This window comes from Monodon monoceros, unplaced genomic scaffold, assembly GCF_005190385.1.
Source record: "Monodon monoceros isolate NGI ecotype Baffin Bay Population unplaced genomic scaffold, NGI_Narwhal_1 Super_Scaffold_15, whole genome shotgun sequence".
NCBI classification, from domain to species: Eukaryota; Metazoa; Chordata; class Mammalia; order Artiodactyla; family Monodontidae; genus Monodon; species Monodon monoceros.
This window is the reverse complement of record NW_021703771.1, coordinates 35,951,400-35,958,156: the sequence shown is the minus strand read 5'-3', so window position 1 is coordinate 35,958,156 and position 6,757 is coordinate 35,951,400. Positions and strand designations below refer to the sequence as shown.

The 6,757-nt window shown below is 42.7% G+C and overlaps 1 pseudogene; it reads left to right on the top strand.

The window, feature by feature from the left end:
- Positions 1-1,503: 1,503 nt before the first annotated feature.
- On the top strand, positions 1,504-3,841 carry LOC114895819 (annotated as a pseudogene).
- The last annotated feature ends 2,916 nt before the right edge of the window (positions 3,842-6,757 follow it).

Sequence of the window (6,757 nt, the reverse complement as noted above, 5' to 3'; positions counted from 1 at the left end):
TTTCCTGCCCTCTGAATCTCTTAGATGTTCCACAGAATTGCCAATACACAGGCCTCAGACAGGAGGAAGAGTTGTATAAAAGGATTGATTATACTTGGCAGAACTTCGAGAAGGAGTGCAAATATGATCAAATTACCAAAAAGTCCTGGGAGATTGTATCCATAAGACAAACAAAATAAAACCAATGCTGAAGGGCTCAACAAAAGACTTGGAGCTCACATTGGTAGAGAGACTCGGTTTGTCAAGACAGGCAGAGTGGCTTTTAGGGGGTGGAGAATTAGGGCTCCCAGGTATGGCTATCTATAGCAGCAAGAGTCTCTGACAAACCTTGATGGGACCTTGATTTGTTAAAATATCATCCAGAGACCACTGGCACACACCTGTAGTAAAAGAAAAAAAAAAGAAAAAAAGGTTGATTTAGCCTGCAGAAAAAGACAATACAAAGCAGAAGAGTGAGTCAAATATAGTACAAACCATGGAGTGAGTCCAAAGTGGGGGAGCACAGGGTAAGGTTTCTGTAGGACCTGGGGGCTGGAATTAGTCACAAGATGGTCTTGGCATGGATTATTTAGAACCTGTGAACCAGGCAAGTTGCTGGAAGAGTCAGTGGTCTCAGTTTTAGAACATAAGACCTTTTCAGAGTTATTGTTACATCATTCTATGGTTCTATCTTGGAGCATACGCATTTAAACAAAGAGATATACAATTTTGACCTTAAGTCATTTATCTGTTTTACTAGTCATAGTGCAGACTATTTTGTAAGCTATGTTTTCTGTTTCAACTGTCATCCTCAATCTGTATAAGGGAATCTGAACTAGCCCCTTCCCACGCCTTCATGTTCCATGAGGAAGCCTCTAGCCAAGGTGTATTTGATGAAAAGAATCCCTTTCCTCTACTTGTGCTGTTTCTTTTTCCCGGCAAGACTCAGCCCCAAGCTTGAGGGGAAAGGAAGAGCTCAAAACTGGATCAGTTCTATCACTGCCTTTGCAAACAGTGTTTTCTCTAACTATAATTCCACTGCAAAATTCTACTCTTTAATACCCAGCTCAAAATTGCATCCTTTAAAAAGTATTTTCCAATGTCTCTTCCTTCTCTCCTCCCCATCTTCAGCTCCCACCCCTGACTTGGAGGATAAAATTATGCTCCCTATGTGTTCCTGGTTCTTAGTAGTCCGCTTGGTACACAGTAGATGCTTAGTATATATTTTTGAACTGCGTTGGTAATACCTAATTAATTTGGTAGTAGATATTATTAAAATACTTTGATATTACTGTTACTTCAGCTCTTTCTAAGTTCTCTCCTCTCTGATTTCCTATTGCACAGTTTGGCATTGTTGTTCTCTGACAGTTTCATACATATTAGTTTTGTTTGTCTTGTATTCCAGTTATTAATAAATTGTGAGCTCTTAGGGACAATTTCTTTTACTGGGTCGGCACCCTCCACCCCACTCCCATGCCCCTTCAGACTTAAGACGATTCTCATACTTCCTAAATATTTGTTGGTTTTGAGCCTATTTTGAGATATTAGCTTATGTTTTCTCCTGTATTTTCCCTACCCTTCATTTTATCCCATTCAAGAAGGCAGTTGGCCCAAACTTCATTGCCTCAGGGAAGAGTTGAGGCCAGGTGTGAAGCAGGAGTAGAGCATCAGCCATTGTGCATTTTTCCCCAAAGGCCTAAACACTAAGTTGAATGGAGAAAGTTTGGAGAGGGAAATAAAGAATGGGATTCCCAGGTACAGACAGGGCAAGTGGAGAAAGGAGGCAATTGTCAGGTCCCCCTTCCACTGCCTCCAGCTTAAAATAATAATAATAATAATGACGTGATGGAGAATGTGGAGAGGAGAGAGAGACAGTTCTGGGGGTCCAGGAAAGGTATGGACTCAGGTCCTGCCTGCAAGGCACAATTCCAAAGCAGTGTAAAACCTTCAAAGAGGAATGGATAGAGAGCGATGGCGGGTTTGACTGTGAGAGACCCTGTGGTGGATCGTTCTCTACATTCGGTGTTTGTGGGGAACATTCCGTATGAGGCTACTGAAGAGCAATTAAAGGACCTCTTTTCTGAGGTTGGGCCTGTTGTTAGTTTCAGGTTGGTATATGATAGGGAGACAGGAAAGCCAAAAGGTTGCGGCTTCTGTGAATACCAAGACCAGGAGACAGCACTTAGTGCCATGCGAAACCTAAATGGGTGTGAATTCAGTGGGAGAGCACTTCGAGTGGACAGTGCTGCCAGCAAAAAGAAAAAAGAAGAGCTGAAGAGCCTTGGCACTGGTGCCCCTGTCATTGAGTCACCTTATGGAGAGACCATCAGCCCTGAGGATGCCCCTGAGTCCATTAGCAAAGCAGTTGCCAGTCTTCCACCAGAGCAAATGTTTGAGCTGATGAAACAAATGAAGCTCTGTGTCCAGAATAGTCCTCAGGAAGCACGGAACATGTCGCTTCAGAACCCTCAACTGGCTTATGCTTTGCTCCAAGCCCAGGTAGTGATGAGAACTGTGGATCCAGAAATTGCCTTGAAAATTCTGCATCGCCAGACAAATATCCCAACACTGATTGCAGGCAACCCTCAGACAGTCCATAGCGCTGGACCTGGCTCAGGATCCAATGTGTCGATAAACCAACAGAATCCTCAGGCCCCTCAGGCCCAGTCTTTGAGTGGTATGCATGTCAATGGCGCACATCCTCTGATGCAAGCTTCTCTGCAGGCTGGAGTTGCAGCACCGGGGCAGATACCAGCGATCGTAACAGGACCTGGCCCTGGTTCCTTAGCGCCTGGAGGAGGAATACAGGCCCAGGTTGGAATGCCAGGCAGTGGACCAGTGTCCATGGAGTGGGCACAAGTGCCGATGTAAGACCCCAGAGCAGCTATGCAGCGTGGGCCCTTGTCTGCCAACGTCCCAACTCCTCGAGGTCTGTTGGGAAACGCTCCAAATGACCCACGCAGAGGCACTTTCCTTTCTGTAACTGGAGAGGTAGAGCCTAGAGGTTACCTGGGACCACCTTATCAAGGTCTGCCCATGCACCGTGTCCCTGGCCCTGACAGCCGCGGCCCACCCCCACATGAGATGAGGGGAGGGCCATTAGCTGAGTCCAGACCTCTAATGGCAGAGCCAAGAGGACCCGTGCTAGATCAGAGGGGTCCACCATTGGATGGCAGAGGTGGAAAAGATCCCCGAGGCATAGATGCACGAGGGATGGAGGCACGAGCCATGGAGGCAAGAGGATTAGATGTTAGAGTATTGGAAGCCCATGCGATGGAGGCCCGTGCAATGGAGGCCCGTGCAGTGGAAGTCAGAGGAATTGAGGCCAGGAGCACGGATACAAGGGGCCCAGTCCCAGGGCCTAGAGGCCCTATACCTAGTGGAATCCAGGTCCCAGTCCAATTAATATGGGGGCAGCTGGCCCCCAGGGATCCAGATATGTTCCAGTCATGCAAGAAGTGAGCATTCAGGGTGGAGGCCAGCCTGGTGGCTTTAGTCCTGCCCGGAACCAAGTCACAACACAGGACCATGAGAAGGCTGCTTTGATCATGCAGGTTCTTCAACTAACTGCAGACCAGATCACCAAGCTTCCTCCAGAGCAGAGACAGAGTATGCTGATCTTAAAGGAACAAATACAGATGTCTACTGGAGCTCCTTAAAATGTTTTCAGAACTACCTGGTGACAAATCTGGAAATTAATTCCATAACTTGGTTGAAATGTTGCAAAAAGATGATTTCTGCATCCTACCCTTTGAATGACTCAAATTGGTGCCAGGTGGGGGACTCGCATCACCTTCTCTCAGAACAAAATCGGTTCATTCTGTTGTCTCAGTTTATATGTTTTCTGTGACTTGAAATAAAATTTGAACACAATTTTAGTATATTGCAGATTGATATACATGACCTTTGTGCTTTTAGAAGGCTGAACACCAAGGGTGAAACCTTACATGTGTTTTCTACCCTTACTGCAGTATTGTACTGCTTTTTTAACATCTTTATTGGATTATAATTGCTTTACAATGGTGTGTCACTTTCTGCTTTATAACAAAGTGAATCTGTTATACATATACATATATCCCCATATCTCTTCCCTCTTGCATCTCCCTCCCTCCCTATCCCACCCCTCTAGGTGGTCACAAAGCACCGAGCTGATCTCTCTGTGCTATGCAGCTGCTTCCCACTAGCTATCTATTTAACATTTGGTAGTGTATATATGTCCATGCCACTCTCTCACTTTCTCCCAGCTTACACTTCCCCCTCCCGATATCCTCAAGTCCATTCTCTAGTAGGTCTGCATCTTTATTCCCGTCTTGCTCCTAGGTTCTTCATGAACTTTTTTTTTGGATTCTATATCTATGTGTTAGCATACGGTATTTCTTTTTCTCTTTCTGACTTACTTCACTCTGTATGACAGACTCTAGGTCCATCCACCTCACTACAAATAACTCAATTTCGTTTCTTTTTATGGTGCTATCCTACATATATATTCCATTGTATATATGTGCCACATCTTCTTTATCCATTCATCTGTTGATGGACACTTGGGTTGCTTCCGTGTTCTGGCTATTGTAAATAGAGCTGCAATGAATATTTTGGTACATGACTCTTTAGAATTATGGTTTTCTCAGGGTATATGCCGAGTAGTGGGATTGCTGGGTCGTATGGTAGTTCTATTTTTAGTTTTATAAGGAACCTCCATACTGTTCTCCACAGTGGCAGTATCAATTTACATTCCCACAAACAGTGCAAGAGGGATCTCTTTTCTCCACACCCTCTCCAGCATTTATTGTTCCTAGATTTTTTGATGATGGCCACTCTGACCAGTGTAAGATGATATCTCATTCTAATTTTGACTTGCATTTCTCTAATGAGTAATGATGTTGAGCACTCTTTCATGTGTTTGTTGGTAGGCTGTATAATTTCTGCAGAGAAATGTCTATTTAGGTCTTCCGCCCATTTTTGGATTAGGTTGTTTGTTTTTTTGATACTGAGCTGCACGAGCTGCTTGTAAATTTTGGAGATTAATCCTTTGTCAGTTGCTTCACTTGCAAACACTTTCTCCCATTCTGAGAGTTGTCTTTTGGTCGTGTTTATGGTTTCCTTTGCTGTGCAAAAGGTTTTAAGTTTCATTAGGTCCCATTTGTTTATTTTTGTTTTTATTTCCATTTCTCTAGGAGGTGGGTCAAAAAGGATCTTGCTGTGATTTATGTCATAGAGTGTTCTGCCTATGTTTTCCTCTAAGAGTTTGATAGTGTCTGGCCTTACATTTAGGTCTTTAATGCATTTTGAGTTTATTTTTGTGTATGGTGTTAGGGAGTGTTCTAATATCATTCTTTTACATGTAGCTGTCCAGTTTGCCCAGCACCACTTATTGAAGAGGCTGTCTTTTCTCCACTGTACATTCTTGCCTCATTTGTCAAAGATAAGGTGACCATATGTGCATGGATTTGTCTCTGGGCTTTCAATCCTGTTCCATTGATCTATATTTCTGGTTTTGTGCCAGTACCGTACTGTCTTGATTACTGTAGCTTTGTAGTATAGTCTGAAGTCAGGGAGCCTGATTCCACCAGCTCCGTTTTTCTTTCTTAAGATTGCTTTGGCTATTCCGGGTCTTATGTGTTTCCATACAAATTGTGAAATTTTTTGTTCTAGTTCTGTGAAAAATGCCATTGGTAGTTTGATAGGGATTACACTGAATCTGTAGATTGCTTTGGGTAGTATAGTCATTTTCACAATGTTGATTCTTCCAATCCAAGAACATGGTATATCACTCCATCTGTTTGTATCGTGTTTAATTTCTTTCATCAGTGTCTTATAGTTTTCTGCATACAGGTCTTTTGTCTCCTTAGGTAGGTTTCTTCCTAGGTATTTTATTCTTTTTGTTGCAATGGTAAATGGGAGTGTTTCCTTAATTTCTCTTTCAGATTTTTCATCATTAGTGTTTAGGAATGCAAGAGATTTCTGTGCATTAATTTTATATCCTGCTACTTTACCAAATTCATTGATTAGCTCTAGTAGTTTTCTGGTAGCATCTTTAGGATTCTCTATGTATACTATCATGTCGTCAGCAAACAGTGACAGCTCTACTTCTTCTTTTCCAGTTTGGATTCCTTTTATTTCATTTTCTTCTCTGACTGCTGTGGCTAAAACTTCCAAAACTATGTTGAATAATAGTGGTGAGAGTGGAGAACCTTGTCTTGTTCCTGATCTTAGAGGAAACAGTTTCAGTTTTTCACCGTTGAGAATGATGTTGGCTATGGGTTTGTCATATATGGCCTTTATTATGTTGAGGTAAGTTCCCTCTATGCCTACTTTCTGGAGGGTTTTTATCATAAGTGGGTGTTGAATTTTGTCGAAAGCTTTCTCTGCATCTATTGAGATGATCATGTTTTTTCTCCACTTTGTTAATATGGTGTATCACATTGATTGATCTGCGTATATTGAAGAATCCTTGCATTCCTGGGATAAACCCCACTTGATCATAGTGTATGATCCTTTTAATGTGCTGTTGGATTGTGTTTGCTAGTATTTTCTTGTGGATTTTTGCATCTGTGTTCATCAGTGATATTGGCCTGTAGTTTTCTTTGTGACATCTTTGTCTGGTTTTGGTGTCAGCGTGATGGTGGCCTCATAGTATGAGTTTGGGAGGGTTCCTGCCTCTGCTACACTTTGGAAGTGTGTGAGAAGGATAGGTGTTAGCTCTTCTCTAAATGTTTGATAGAATTTGCCTGGGAAGCCATCTGGTCCTGGGCTTTTGTTTGTTGGAAGAATTTTAATC